The sequence below is a fragment of the Rousettus aegyptiacus genome, unplaced genomic scaffold (assembly GCF_014176215.1).
Source record: "Rousettus aegyptiacus isolate mRouAeg1 unplaced genomic scaffold, mRouAeg1.p scaffold_m13_p_8, whole genome shotgun sequence".
NCBI classification, from domain to species: Eukaryota; Metazoa; Chordata; class Mammalia; order Chiroptera; family Pteropodidae; genus Rousettus; species Rousettus aegyptiacus.
In genome coordinates, this window is record NW_023416311.1 from 66,132,814 (window position 1) to 66,148,427 (window position 15,614).

A 15,614-nucleotide genomic window follows, 5' to 3' on the forward strand; every position below is an offset into this window, starting at 1 on the left:
TATGAATACAATAACCACTTAAAACATATAATAACAAAGAGCTCTCATTCATAATAGCCACAATAACAAAAATATAAAATACCTATAAAACATATAAGAAATATTTAAGATCTGTATGGAATATTACTCAGCCATAAGAAGAGATGAAATACTGCCATTTGCAACAACATGATGGACCTCGAGATAATCATGCTAAGCAAAATAAGTCAGACAGAAAAAGTTGAAAATCACATGATATCACTTACATGTGAGATATAAACCTAAAAGCAACAAATGAGCAGGACAAACAGAGACTCATGGACATGGACTATAGGCTAGTGGTTACCAGAGGACTACATACAGACTAGTGGTTACTAGTGGGGTGGCAGGGTGGGGGAGTTAGATGAGGTAAAGGGGGTCAAATATAGAGTTTAGGGGGAGGATGAAGTGGGAAAAGGGGATCAAATGTACGGTAGCTGAAGGAAACTGGACTTTGTGTGGTAAACACAATAGAATATACAAATGTCAAATGATAATGTACACCTGAAAACTATATGATTGTATTAACCAATGTTACCTCAATAAACTTAATTAAAAATTAAAAAAAAAAAAGATCTGGATGAAGAAAACTTTAAAACTACTTAGAAATGTAAAAGAAGACTTGAAAAAATTTAAAGATAAATTCTATTCACGCCTAGGGAGATGTGACATCAACAAAATGTTTACCTCTAAATTAACCTATTATTGTCTTATTTTTCAGAGATAGAATCTGAAAATACAATGGGCAAAATTTTTCCAAATTTAATGAAAACTATATACCCACAGATCCAAGAAGTTCAACAAAACCCAAGCAAGATAAAGACAAACCACACAAAAACATATCATAATCAAATTGCTGAAAACAAGTAACAAAGATAAAATATTAAAAGGCAGCCAGAACAAAACAAACACATGACTTGTAGGGGGGAAAAGATAAAAATTCTACTGACTTCTCATTAAAAACAATGAAAGTCAAAAGAAAATGAAATGACATCTTTATAGGAAAAAATAGATTAATCTAGACTATTCAGTAAAATTTCTTCAAAAGAAAAATAAAAACATTTCAGGTAAACAAAAAGTAGGTAAATTCATTGCCATCAGGCTTGCACTAAAAAATAAAATAAAATAAAGAATATTTTTAAAGCTGAAAGAAATAATACCATATAGAAATTCAGATCTGTACAAAATAAACTAAATATAGTAACTTAATATAAAGTGATTAAATATAAAATGTCTATTCCTAATTTTCAAACTTCTTTAAAAAGACATTTGATTATTTAAAGCAAAAATAATAACAATGTATTGTGGGGTTTACAACATATGTAGAGGTAAAATGTATGACTATGATAACACAAAGGATGGAAGTAGAAATATACAAGTATAAAGTGATATAATAGAAGATAGGTAGTGATAAGTTAAAGAGAGTTATTGTGAACCCTAGAACTACCACTATGAAAATAAGTCAATAAAGGAACTACAGTTAATAAGTCAATAGAGGAGATACAGTGGAATATAAAAATACTCAAATCCAAAAGAAGGTAGAAAAAGATGAAAAGGAGGAATAGAGATCAATTGAGACAAATAGGAAACAGATACCGAACTATTATATTTAAACTCAATTATATCAATAATTCCATTAAATATAAATTGTCAAATATTCAAAATAAAAGGCAGAAGTTGCCAGACTAGATAAACTTAACAAGTGTTATCTACAAGAAAATCTACTTTAAATACAAAAACTCAGAGAAGGTAAGGGTTGGGCAAGGATACACTAGGCAAACAAAAACCATAAGAAAACTGGAATCGCTATGTCAGATTAAATGGATTTAAAGATTGCGATTTCTGTCAAGGATAAAAGAGACATTTTGTAATAATGAAGTGGCTAGCTCATCAAGAAGACATAATCCTACATGTTTATACATCCAAAAACAGTTTCAAAAAATACATAAAGCAAAAACTAATGAAACCGAAAGAAGAAATACAAAATTTCAATGCTTTTTCAGCAATTGATAGAGCAAGTAAATAGAAAACCAGTAGAGATATAGAAGATCTGCACCACATTTGCCCTAATTAATGGTCGTAGAACATCACCCCAAGACAGCAGAATAACATCTTTTTAAGTACACATAAATATTCAATTTATAGACAATGGCACTCAGCCATAAAACAAGTCTGGATGCATTTAATAGTATTGAAATTATATTTAACATGTTCCGTTCCCAAATCAGAATTAAATTAGAAATCAGTAACAAAAAAGATATGTGGAGCGCTTCTAAATATTTATAAATTAAACAGTGTGCTTCTAATTAGCCCATGGGTTGAAGAAAAAATCACAAGGAAAATTAGAAAATATTCTGAACTGAAAGATTATGAAGATACAACATATTAAAATTTGTGAGATGTGAAGGATTCAGGGGCTGGGTGAAAAAGGTGAAGAGATAAAGTACAAATTGGTAGTTACAAAACAGTCATAAGTATGTGAACTACAGTATATGAATATAGTCAATAATATTGTAATAACTATGTATAGTGCCAGGTGGATACTAGACTAATCAGGGAATCATTTTGTAAATTATATATATTTCTAACCACTATGCTGTACACCTGAAACTAATATAAAATATTGAATGTCAACTTTAATTGAAAAATAAATTTTAAAAAATAAAACAAAATTTGTTGTATAGAAAAAGCAGTGCTCAGATGGAAAATGTACAGCTTTAAATACTTACATTAGAAAAGAAAAATGTCTCAAGTCAATGATCTAAGCTTCCATCTTAGGAAGTTAGAAAATGAAGAGAAAGTTCAACCAAAGATAGGAGAAAATAGCCTTAAGCAAAGATGGAGACTATTACTGACTATAACTAAAATACTGGACAAAATACAAAAGGCAACTAACTCTCTGAGGATTCTGACAAGAAAAATAGACAAATTAAGAAGGGGAATTGAAATTTGAAGAAATGTCCTATGTGGGATGAGTTTCTAGGATTTTCTCCCTCTTTTTTTCTCTTGTGCCCAAGGGTGGACTCTGGTCATGGTCCACCTGGAGTCTCCAGTCATGAAAGAAAATCAAAAAAGTTTACGGCCAGCAGACATGCTCTAAAAGAATGCTAAAGGAAATTCTTCAAGCTGAAAGAAGATGATACCAGAGGAAACCTGGAACTTAGGGAATGAAGAAGAGCAAAAGATATAATAATTATCTGGGTTAACAAAAACTAGTTCTCGCCCCTTCAGTTCCTTATCTGTCTCACTGTTGAAAGTAAAAATCATAAGATTGTATGGCTCACATTTCCATGTATGCAGATGTACTACATTTGGCCACTATAACATAAAGAGGGGAAAGTGAAGACCCCTCTTCTATATTTTACTTGAAGTGGTTAAAAATATTACCTCTAAGTAGACTGTGAAAGTCTGTGTATATATATATATATATATATATATATATATATATATATATATATATTTATTTATTTATATTTATAGTGTTCTAGGAATGTGTGTAGAACACTAAAACTTTTTTTAAAAGCCAATATATATGTTAAAATGGATACTAATAAATCAAATATAAATTAATAATATTAAATGTTCAAATCTAAAGAAGATATAAAATAGAAAACAGAGGGACAAAAATTAGAGCGGAAAAGAGAATACAAGAAATCCACTTTAAACATAAACACAGAGATAGGTCAGAAGTGAAAGGATGGAGAAAAACACGCCATGCTGGAGTGGCTATATTACTATCAGAATAAGTAGAGTTCAGAGCAAGGAATATTTCAGAGATAAGGAGAGACATTTCCTAACAATAAAGAGCTCAATTCATCAAGAAAATATAACAATCTTAAATGTGTAGGCTCCTAACAACAAAATTTCAAAATATGTGAAGCAAAAACGGAAAAAAACTAAAGGAAAATAGGTAAATCCAGTTATAGCTGGATAGTTCAACACTCTTCTCTCCATAACAAGTAGTAACAGAACAAGTTGATAGAAAATCAAGCTTACAGAAGACCTGAACACGCTATCAACAAACTTGACCTGAACGATATTTATATAGAACACTTTACCCAACAACAGCAGAATACACATTCTTTTCAAGTGCACATGGAACATTCACCAAGATAGACCATATTTTTGCCTTTAACAAACCTTAGCAAATGTAAAATAATTGGAATCAAATTCTATTCTCTGAACATAATGGAATTAATCTAGAAATCAATAACCGAAGGACACTGGAAATAGCTAATGTTTTAATTTAGTTAAGTATCTATATGTTTGTATACTACTTTTCTTTTTTGTATATTTAAAACTTTCACAGTAAAACTATAAAACTTCACACATTACAACCAGCACAGAATGAAAGCTTGGTGAAAAATAATGATAGCTCCTCCTTATTACTAGATTGCTGTCTCCGATAAAACTCGAAGGAGGGTATGGGGTGGATGGGAGGAAAGTGAAGACTCATAAACTCTCAAAAAGAAAAATCTGGAACAATCAAGAACGTGATAGAATTGTCAAGGGTAAACAAAATCCTCAATGTAGTAAACTGTGAATTGTAAGCCATGGTTCTATTTTTTTCTGTGACATTTGGTAAAGGTAGGAAATAAATAAAAATTTTGAGAACGTTGTTGTCTCTCCAACAGCCACTCCTGCCTTTGTGCCTTTCTCTCCCACTTTGCCAATTTTAGAATTCCTGGCAGTAATTGGAGGAAGAATTACCAGGGTCTCTGTTTAACGAGCAGAGTCAATTCAGGCCATGGATAGCATCACCTGTTTCTACTCACAGCTCTGCCCACTCCTTTCTTCTCACCATAAAATATTTTGATCAGGCGCCTCCTAAGCTTAGCAGCTGCCACTATTTCTAAGATCTGGCAATGAGAATACTTGAGTTCCAGCTGTGGGAATTTGAGCAAGCCACCTGATGCTTAGCCTTGGTTTATCTAGGAAAGAAAGTAATTAACCCACCTCACAGTAGTTGTGGGGATTAAATGAGATAATATATGTGAACATGCTTTGTCAGCAGGAAAGCAGCTCACAGATAATTTATTGCTAAAGATCCCTGCCTTAGGATCTTGAGGTGGTGCTCACCTGCGGTAGTAATCAATTCCTCGAAAAGGTGTAACTCGAGTCATTGAACCATCCCACCATACTCAACTAGAGGGAGGACAAAGATAACAGGCTGACCATTGAAATTCCTGTTCTTTTTCCCATATTGGTGCTGGAGAGTGGCTGACCAGGCAGAGACTACATCTCCCTTCCCCTTCGGCATCTAAGTGTGGCCAAGGTCTAGTTCTTGCCATTGGAATGTGAGCCACAGCTCTACAAAGCAGGAGTGCTTTCTCCTTGCTCTCTTCTTCTGGCTGGCTAGATGTATATGAAAATGACCAGCCCCAGTTAATAGAGAGCCATAGACCGAGAGTCTGAGTCCCTCAATCAGCACACGGAGGAAAAGAGGCACCCAGTCACAAGAAACACCTGCTTGGGGCCATTACATGAGTAGGAATAAACATCTCTGATGTTTGAGCAATTATACATTTCTGGTATATGTGATAGAGCAGTGGGGGCTGTGACGGTAATGAGGAGGCTGCATAATGGTTCTAAGTTTAATTCTTTGCTCTGCCAAAGTTTTGTGACCTTGGCCAAGGTACCTATTACTCCTTATATCTCAGCTACCTCACCAGTAAAATGATGATAATAGTTCTTGCCTCATCGGCTTTTTGCAAAAGTTAATTGATGTAATGCATCAAAATATTTTGATCAAGCGCCAATGATCAATAACAATGTTCAATAAATGTTGGCCATTATTATTCAGCATGGCATTACCAAATCTTTCTTGAAAATTTATTCCTTCATTCCAGGAAAAATTTCTACCTCTGCAGCTTACCTCCAGGTAGCTGTGGCCATTAAACACACATCAAAATATTTTATAAGGAAATTTTTCAGGGCCTTAGTGTTTTTCCTGGATAGTTTGTGTCTTAATTGGAACATAGTTAACTGGCAAAAATTCAAGTCTAAAGTTTCAGGCTCAACTTGTACCAGAAGAACCGTATGTGTGAATTTCACGATAGATTGTGACTTGACCTACGATTACTCAGAAGCCCCATTCACTCACCTGTCCTCCCCAGGGAGCAGTCAAGGATGCTGTAGCCGTACAGCCGCAGGTCCCACTGTAACCAGCAGAGGGCAGTGCTTCACACAAACTTATGCAACTTTTGAAGCTCTCACCCAGTGCCTTTCCAATATCGACAGTTGGTTTTTTTTCCCCCCAACTCCGCTCCATTTTCATTCCTTGCCTTTAGAAGAATGACCATGATACTTCAGAAAAGTCTGGTTATCCTCGGTTGTGCTCAGCTTTTAGAGATCTGAATCTCGTGTGGTCACTGGCATTCTTGTGCGGTGTCCGCTGAATGTAAGAACAGGAGCCCCCGCGCTATCCGGGATCTGCTGGTACAGCCACCTGCTTTCCTGGTCCTACTTTCCTGAGTCACTTGACACCCACCCATTTTCTGCAAATGATTGCATTCCATCTTCTCCCACACCATCGCAAATTCCAGAACTCAGTCCTATGTACCTCAGTGATTCTCAGCTGTGTGTGTAGTGGCGGGGGAGTGGAGATAAAGATGCATTTCAGAGTCTCCTATGTGAAGGGTTCTGAAAACACACATGCTCAGGGCTCACTCCAGACCTCCCGAACTCAGATGTTGGGTGGGTGAAAGTTTGAAGAAGCTCCTGGGGTGATGGAGGTATGACAAGCACTCCCACGTCTGCCCTGCGCAGCGTTGCTGAGTTAATGAAGACCTACACCAGCAAATAGCAGGAGATGCAGAGGAGGGCCAGTGGGGGTGGAGCTGGCATGACTCAGCGAGTGATTGGTTCTGCTACTAGACCCACGGGGAATCTGAAGCCCATTCACGCCCAACAGGTGATCTCACTGCAGTCTTAACTGAGATGATTAAAGCTCTCCAACAATTCTCCTCAATAATGCTTTAGGTTCTCTATCTTTCCTCCCCAAGCAGTGATCAGCCTGTCTCCGCCTGCCTGTGTCTGGAGCCTGCCTCTCTGGAAAGCTCTCCTCCCATTACCCGTTCCCACCTGCACCTCTGGCATTGCCCTCTCCAGGGCTCTTTTCCTCCTTCCAGGCTCCTATATTCCAAGCTTCCCTCTTCCTCACTCCCCACCCAACAACCACCAGCCTATGCGTTCTCCCTGCTCCTGGTGATCTTCCATTCCACCCCCTCTTCTCTGTACCTGTTTTTGTGCCCAGCTCTGTCACTCCTTCCCATGACTACCGACACACTCTCTGAACTGGCGGGTCAGTGTCCATGCAGCTCCCTCTCCAGACTGACTCCAGAGAGATTCTTCTAGCATGTTAATCTGACCTGTCTTACCCTGACTGAACACCTTTCACTGCCCGCTGCCCAACACCACTGGACAAAATCCAACGCCTGGGCCTATCACACAGGCCCTTCTCTGCCTGCCCTCTCCCCGTCCCCTGCACTTCTCACACCAGAATATGCACGCATGGGCCTATTATGGAAAGTTTGCCTTTGGCTCCCACTCCTTTCTCCATTTTGTTTCCTAAAACAAACTCCCACTCATCCCACAAAACCCATCTCAGGTACTGCCTCCCATGAAAAGCCTTTCTGGATGCCCTTGAATAGATTTCATCATTCTCTCTAGTAGGACAGCTCTGATCTAATATCACACTCTCTCAGTGCACCTTCCCACTCTGCTACCTTAGAGTTCTTAAGTATTGCTTCCCTGCATACTTTATTCACTGACAACTCTCTCTTCCTTTCCAAGCTCTGAGTTTCTTGAGGACACAGACTGGGATTTATTCTTCTCGGTGCCCGCAGAACCTAGCACAGTGCCTAATTGTAGGAATTGGGTTCATCTCTCTGCTTTCTTTCATTGCAAGAGTTCTCTAAAAAATATCAAATTCCTGCCTTTATGGTGTTTCTACTCCTACTCAGCCTTTCACCCATTAAAATCTGTTTTTCTTCCATGTTTCTGATTTTTTAAAATAACAAATGACTCAGCCATGGGTCTAAAGTACACTGCCCATTTACTTCCCATCTTCTTCAACCTCTGGGTCATGTGACACTGTTGACTACCACCCTCTTTGACACTCTTCCCTTGGTTTCTATAGTCATTGTTTTTGCTGTATCTATTCCACCTTCTTCTGGGAAGAGCACCCCAATTTTCCTCTAGGGAACTAGAGGAAATCCTCCCTCATTTTCAGTCCATATGATTTGGATGCCTCCATTTCTCACTCCCGAGCTGAGTGCTGACTTGCCTAAACATAAGAGCGTAACAATTTGTTGGCCCAGAGATTAACTTAGATATGGGCATATAATGGCAGCCACAGATGCGTTCAGAACCCATCACTGAAACTGTCTCGGGGAGAACTGCTCATCCTGCTGGGTAAGAGAGAATGAAGACCCTGGAAGCTTTCTTGTCACTATAAGGAGAAGGTTCCTGAGCCAACGCAGGGAAGTAGAATAAGATGAAAAGAATAAGAATGACAGCAAAAATCTTTGAGATCCTGAATGCCTCTGACCCTAGACTACCCTGGACTTACCTATTATGTGAGTCAAATCCTCAAAAAAATTAAACTAATTTGAATAGAGTTTCCTATCACTTGAAAAAAAAAAAACATCCTGACTCATTATGGTTATTGTGATCTGGAGCATCTCAGTTTCCATCCTACATTCTCTTTCTCCTTCATGGGTTTCTTGTTTTCCTCCTCTCTCATATATGCAATCTTGATGCTAATAATAGATTTTTCCACTTGCAGAATGCTTTATAGTGCATAACCCACCCTTCCAGAGCCCCCCCCCCAAGCTCTTACACACTCTTCCTAATTGAACACAACTAATTCTTTAGTTTCAATTCTCATTTCTATAGAATGACCCAAATTCTCACCTTCAATTTCAATTTCTCCATAAACTCCCACCCTCACTTCTCTAACTACCTGCCATCCTTCATTAGAATCACATTAGTATCTCTCACTTATGTAAAACCAAATTCTTCCTTTCCAATTTCTCCAGTACTCTTTCTGATTATCTTACATTTTGGTCGAGGTATTACCATTTTCCAGTGTCCCCTAGTCTGAAACCTTGGAGCTATCCTTAATTGTTCCTTCTCTCTTAGTTTGGATATAAGCCCTGACTCAAGCAGGGCTAATGAGAGCTACCCATGACTAATAGGAAAGAAATTCTTTTTCTTGGGTTGCTGAGCCTAGCTGATGGAAGCTTTGAGCTGCAGGTGGCCACCTTGCCTGCCTGAGAACGAAGTTAAGCCTGAGGGAAGCAGAGGTGAGAGAGAGAGCAGAAGATTCTCATTGAGACCCCCTCACCTAGCCTTGCCTGTAGCCAGACCTATACCCTGGACATTTCAGTTTTATGAGCTATTAAATTACCTGTTTCACTTCAGCCAGGTTTTCAGTTTTCTGTCTCTTATAACCAAGGGAATGTGAGTGACACTGACTGACAGAGACTTTGTTGCTTGTCTTCAGGCCGCCAAAGCTGCGTGGCAGTGGAATGACAGCAGATATTTAGGAAAGGTCAAGCAGTCACCGATTGGCTAAGGGGCCCATGAGGGACTCTGGATGAGGTGGTCTCAGATGTTCTGTCTGACTCTGAGCACCAGTTTTAGGTTCCTTTATGACCCTTCTCCTCCCCTTCCTCTCCCCAGCTCCTTCCCTTCGGGCACGTTTCACGTCCACTTTCAGAGCCGCTGCTGACACTTTCCATCTTCCCTGTTAAATCATGACCTCTTTGAGGGAATGTGAAAACTGAGTTTTTCTTTTTCACTCACTTAATGATTATGAGAAAGAAGGGAGGGAAGAAAGGAGAAAGGAGGGGGGAAAAAAACAAGGAAAAAAAAACAGAAAAAAAGGCAAAAAAAAATCTACTTTTCATAGTAATTTTAAGTACTTAATTGTGAAGCTTCATCTAATCTCTTAACTAAATTATTGATTCATGATCCCTCCTTGTTGTGCTGGCTACTTTTTAAAATCCAAAATGCTTCTCTGTGCTACGTTAGGTTGATTTTTAAAAGTCAGTCCACAGACAACAGTGCTACGATGGCTGGTAGTGGAAGGTTCAGTCCAAACTCCAGTTCCACCTTCTCTTGACTCAATCTTCTTGCTTACCTCTATTTTCTCATAATTTTCTTAGTTTCCTTCTTTATCAGGATGAAGCGCTCAGACCTATAGGTACTTCAATCATAATAGAGTATCAGGATAATTGCAGAGGATCCTTGAGAAGTATTTACACAAGTGACACTATTGCCTTGTCTAACTTCCCTAAGGAAAACCAGATAATGAGATAATCTTCCCCAGCAAATTACAGAAACAAAGTTATGTCTAAGAATAAGGCTTTTCTGTTTTCTTTTGTTTTGTTTTGTTTTGTTTATCAGTGACTTGACCAAAAAAAAAAAAAAAAAGAAAAAAGAAAAGAAAAAAAGAATACCTGAGACACTTTCTACCTTTAAGTGTCTGGAAGGTTTTTCTGTCTAGACATTTCTCAAGTGGTTAGAATGGTGCTGAGTGTAATTGTGGCAGGTCCAGCTGGCCTAGATGTCCCTAAAATGGCCTCTACATTGGAACATGTTTAAAATAGCAGTCACTGCCTCAAGTGGATAAGATTTCTAAGGGAATTATGCTGTTTGTCCATGCATCCAAGAATTCATATTTGAATAGTTGTTGAGAACGCACTGTGTAGTACGCTCTATCAAACTCTGAGGGAGACGATGTCCAAACAAGGGCACTGTCCTTGCTCTCTAGGAGTGTATCATCTAACTAGAAAGATAGGAAACATACATACGCCTACAAATTCTCTTTCGGCTGAGGACCTGACATCAGGGGTTCTCAGCCCTGGCCACACAGGAATGTCACTTGAGGAACTTTAGAAAAAACACTAATGCCTGAGCCTCACCCCAGACAATTTGGCTTAAATCCTACCTCCTCTTAAATATGGAGATCAGGTTTCCCTCCCAGGTTTCCCCAGCCAGAAGGAAAAAAGAGAATTGGATTGATTCTTAAAGGTCCAAATGCTTTCACCAAAGGAACACCCAGGAAACTCAGACCAAGCTCTCCTTTCCCAAAGGCACAGGAATGGGAGAACATGACAAGAGAGTGAGACACTGCAGACCCTGCCCTCAGCTAGAAGTTTTCTTTACTTAGTATTACTGAAAGGCCAGGGCCAATCAGCCAGACTTAGGAGGTGGTAGAGAATTAAGAAGCCATGGTCAATCAAAACACAGCCCAGCTTTTAGACTAACCATATATATTTCTTGGCAGCCACTTGACCAACCAGAAGTGCCTACCTCTGGGTCAAATGGGAAGCAACAGAGGCCAACCTAGATTTTCTCCTCCCCAGCCTCTGTCTTCTGAGCATATTCCCATCTAGTGCAGGTGCAGAGTCGCATCTAACAGAGCCAGGCCTTAGGGTCTCAGAACAGACATTCTTAGGCACTGACGAGGGCTGTCTGGCTGGGAGATGTGGCCATTTGTCCAACTGATTCTCACGTAATCTCCAGCTCTCACAGCCAAAGCTTCTAATGCCCTGACCTAACTCTGTAATTGCCTGACCAATATATCTGCATCCTCTCAGTGACAGTCCAGACCAAGCCAGGCTCCAAGCTCTACCTCAGAATGTGATTAATCCAGAACATCAGAGCACAGGAGATGTTCTGGAAACTTTTTACATTCCATGGCCAGAAAAAAAAAAAAAAGCTAGACTGAGCAGTGGAGACAAAATCTTCCAAAAAATTGTTTCCTAATTGCAGGACGCTTTGTTCAGAAGGCAGCAAGTTTTCCAAGGTTCCGGAGAGGTTCCAAAAGCTTACTCAGGACCTACTGCTTTGGAGGGAACAAGAGCTTTCTCATCATTCAGAATATGAAGTCCTGAAGCGCACTTGGACGTCCAACTTCAGAGTGATCAGTCTTTCCAGAAGGGACTTTAGCCTCATAAAATCTTCCTTGATCACAAGTTACAAAAAGCGGTGGCACTCGGAGCTGTGGTCCCTCAACTGCCCCAGGAGCGTTGGCCCTGCCCTGAGGGATCAGACAAGACCATCTGACCTCCTTCTGCCCCCAGCCCAATTTGCCTCCACATCTCCAAGTGTCATGATCCTAAATGCCGCCTCTAGGTAATCTCTTGTCACATCTCCTCTTCCCTGCCACCATTTAGGGTGAGCTTGGAGAGCAAGTGGAAGTACCTCGCTGGAACCTCCATTCACAGAGGGCTTTCCTATTTACCCCCCAGCAACAGGAGCCAGGACCTGCTTTTCTGGAGAAGGTAGGGAATTTAACCCATACAGTGGCCCACAACACCAACCTCATTCTAATCACTCAGTCCACCAATGTTCACTTTGTTTCTGCTGCATGCTGGGTAGATGTTAAACTGTACACTGTACGGGGCGCGAAGCTGAGTAAGAAGTAGCCCCCCAGGAGGCAGTGATGCCAGGGAGTCCGGGGCCCGGGTAGCGATAGCAGGTGACATGATAGTGATATCGACGTGGATCTAAAATGAATTCTCACAGCTTCATTCAGATCATTGACAGAAAGAGAAGTTCCTCATCCTAACTCAGTCTCAAAGGACTTCGGAAGGGTGATTTTTTTGTTTTTTCGTTCTCATCACATGTTGTCTCAGTGCCCCTCCCTGACGTGACATCGCCCTCTTCTGGCTGTTCTGGCCTGCCCTGTCACCTCTCCTGGTGTTTGGTGTGGCTTTCTGTATGGCTGTCCTGTCCACTGTCTGGGTGTTCTCCTTAAGAGAGCAGCCTGAGGAGTTCTACACACCAGCAAGTGATCATTCCACCCATTCTGCTGCTGTGTGAGGCAGAGTGAGCCCAAAACCAAACAAATTGGGAGATTTAGTACCCTTCTCCCAGCCCTTAAAATATTTTATTTGGAATAAAGATTTTAAAAAAGCAAACGGGGGGTGAGAGGGGATGTTTTCACACTAAACTTTGCAGCTAAGTCCCTCGATTCTCCCCTGTGTCTTCGCCCTCGGAAATTCGAAGAGTGAATGCCTTCAGCCACCACATGTCCTATATTCTGTCCTCTTTAGTCACCTCCGTCTCTCGTTCTCAGTCTCTTTTCCTGGACAAGGGTTTGCATGGCCAGCCACAATCTCATGTCGGTCCTTTAGGTGTGTCTTCCTTTCTTAAGTCAGCCTTTCTGGACAAATCTCTTAAACCAGTGTTCTTAACCTTGGCCTCACGTTAGAAAAAACCTAGAGCTTTACGTGCTGCGGCCTGGGTCCTGCCCCCAGCGGTTCTGATTCAGCGGGTTTGGGGTGAGGTCTGGGTATCTATCCCAGTTTTAGAACTTCAGGAACAACGCTAATGTTCCGTTCGTTCATGGGTGCGACTTTGGTTTTCTCTGGCCATGCTTTCTCTCACTCTGTAATGTAGCTGCTCTTCAGTCATTGCTCACTTTCTAAAGAAAGAGCCGAAGCCAGGTCAATCGTTTAGTTCTGGAAGTTAAACATTACAGCATCAAAGGAATTTCTCTAGTTTTCGCCCAGGGTTAAGAGACCTCTGGTTCCTGGCCCAAATTTTATCCTCAGTGTCATCAGGGCCCAGGGGAAGCACTGCCCATAATGCTGCTTATATTTGTGAAAACATAACCACACTTTATACCCTAAAAAGCTACACTATGGGGCTGTTACCCCAATAAGCCATGGGCACATGTGGCACTCTGGGTGTGTCTTTTTCCATTTCTTTTTGTCTCCACTTCCCTCTGCCCCTTAGTTTTTCCACCTTAAAAATTTTTTTGAATGTATTATAAAATATAACTAAAATAATTTTTTCATGTTTGAGACAATTTTGATTCTCATTCTTATTTTTTAAAGATACATTTCTCTCTGAAAAAACAAATGAACTGCTACTTAAGCAGCCTACCTCCAATTTCTAAGGGCAGGATGAGGTGAAGAGAGTACTGCCCTAGGAGTGACCAGAAGACCCGAGTCCTGAATCAGTCACTCACTCATCAGTCCTGTGCCCTGAGATGCAAGCCACTGACTCTCTCCCTTCTCTCACCTAGGAAAATGAAGAATGATGTCTTCGCAGCCCATATTCTTAGCCCATATCCAAGGGTGACAATGAAAATCAAATGAGCTAGTATTTGTGAATATAGTTTGAGTGAAATTTTTAAAATTCCTTTTCATGAGGTATACTGTGAGTTTAAATCTTTCCATAAAAGTAAATTTCTGTGCTCCTTAACAAAGCTCTTATTCCAATTTCTTTGGAAACCTTGGTGGCATTCATGTGCCCGGAGCTCTTGCTGGTCCATAAGAAGCTTGTCTTTTTCTGAGAAGGCTGTTCTGCAGTCTGCCTGCTGCTTTCTGGAAGTTCCATTTCAGAAGGCAACCCTGGTGAGGTTTCATTCCAACATCTGCAAATCACATCCACAGGGAAAATGTGACTCACTCGTTACTGTGTTAAGTTTTCATGGCTATTGTTCAGGGAGTAGGTGTTGTCTTTGGGCCAAATCACTTGAAATCATCATGACGTCAGCCCTGTTACAGAAAAACCGACTGTGCCCTCACAGGAAGCAAGGAGGAGGTTGGGCGCTAGGACACAAGGTTACTCTAAGAAAGGTCACTCCTGAAGTATTAGAGAAAGGCAGTCAATGACTGCAGCAGAGTTCCTGGCACATCCTAGGAGAATAATAACAAGTGACCAACCCGTTATGGCGCTCTCATAAATAATCCGATACAAAATAAAAGCTAAGGTGACCCAACTTCTGTGGAATGAGAACAGGCACAAACAAACCACAGTTGAAGCTATGTGGATGGTGAGTATCTGAATTCCGCGCTTCCCACCCTTTCTTGGCTACATCTGACATCACTAATTGATCATTGCCTCATCTGTAGATGACCCTGGATGCAACCCCAGAATCCTTCTCAATTTAAACAGCTGTTAGTGATCAATCCAAGATGCCAATTGCTATGAAACCGTTGGCCATTCCCAGCATAGAGGTTTCAGTAACCAAATCAATTCAATCCAAGCATGGTACTTGATCAAACTCTCAGATCACAGCATTACAGTTAGCATCTTTCTCCTCTTCATCAGTAATGTCTTTGAACTTTCATCACAGAGCTAACTTGAGCTATTTTCATCAAAGACACTTTAATCTTGATGTAGTATTCCACCAGGGTTGGGAAGGGGGCCTTTATTCTATCCTTTTATGCTTTAATCTTGGTGGATAAACCAGTTTCCTAATGATTTCAACATACTCTTTTCCTTTGTTGTTCCTCCACTTCCAATTATAACTGAATATACTTCAGAAAGAAAAAGAAGCTGTGTGTGTTGTCCCTTTCGATAAAAGGTTTTTTCTCTCCCTTGTAATAATGGGATGTCACTAGGGATCATCCTACTATGAATGAATTATTAATAATTAATTATTGAATCCATAATCATCGATAATCAATGAATTCCTGAGTCTGTGACAACAGACTGCTGACACTGAGGTGGACTCTAGGAGAAAACATCCGGTAGGAAGGAGTTCTACAATAAACTGCAAAGGAACTGAGCCGAAGAGTTCAAAGGAGGCGGCGCTGCAGGGAGAGCACCACCCTCTGCTGGGGGAA

At 40.3% G+C, this 15,614-nt stretch overlaps 1 protein-coding gene across 1 annotated transcript in view; it reads right to left on the minus strand.

The window, feature by feature from the left end:
* THBS4 (thrombospondin 4) overlaps positions 1-6,771 on the minus strand; it is a 169,250-nt gene extending 162,479 nt beyond the window's left edge. The window contains exon 1 of the mRNA XM_016118914.2: positions 6,122-6,771. The gene's annotated coding sequence lies outside the window, so the exon portion shown is untranslated. The remainder of the gene's footprint in view (positions 1-6,121) is intronic.
* Positions 6,772-15,614: the final 8,843 nt, after the last annotated feature.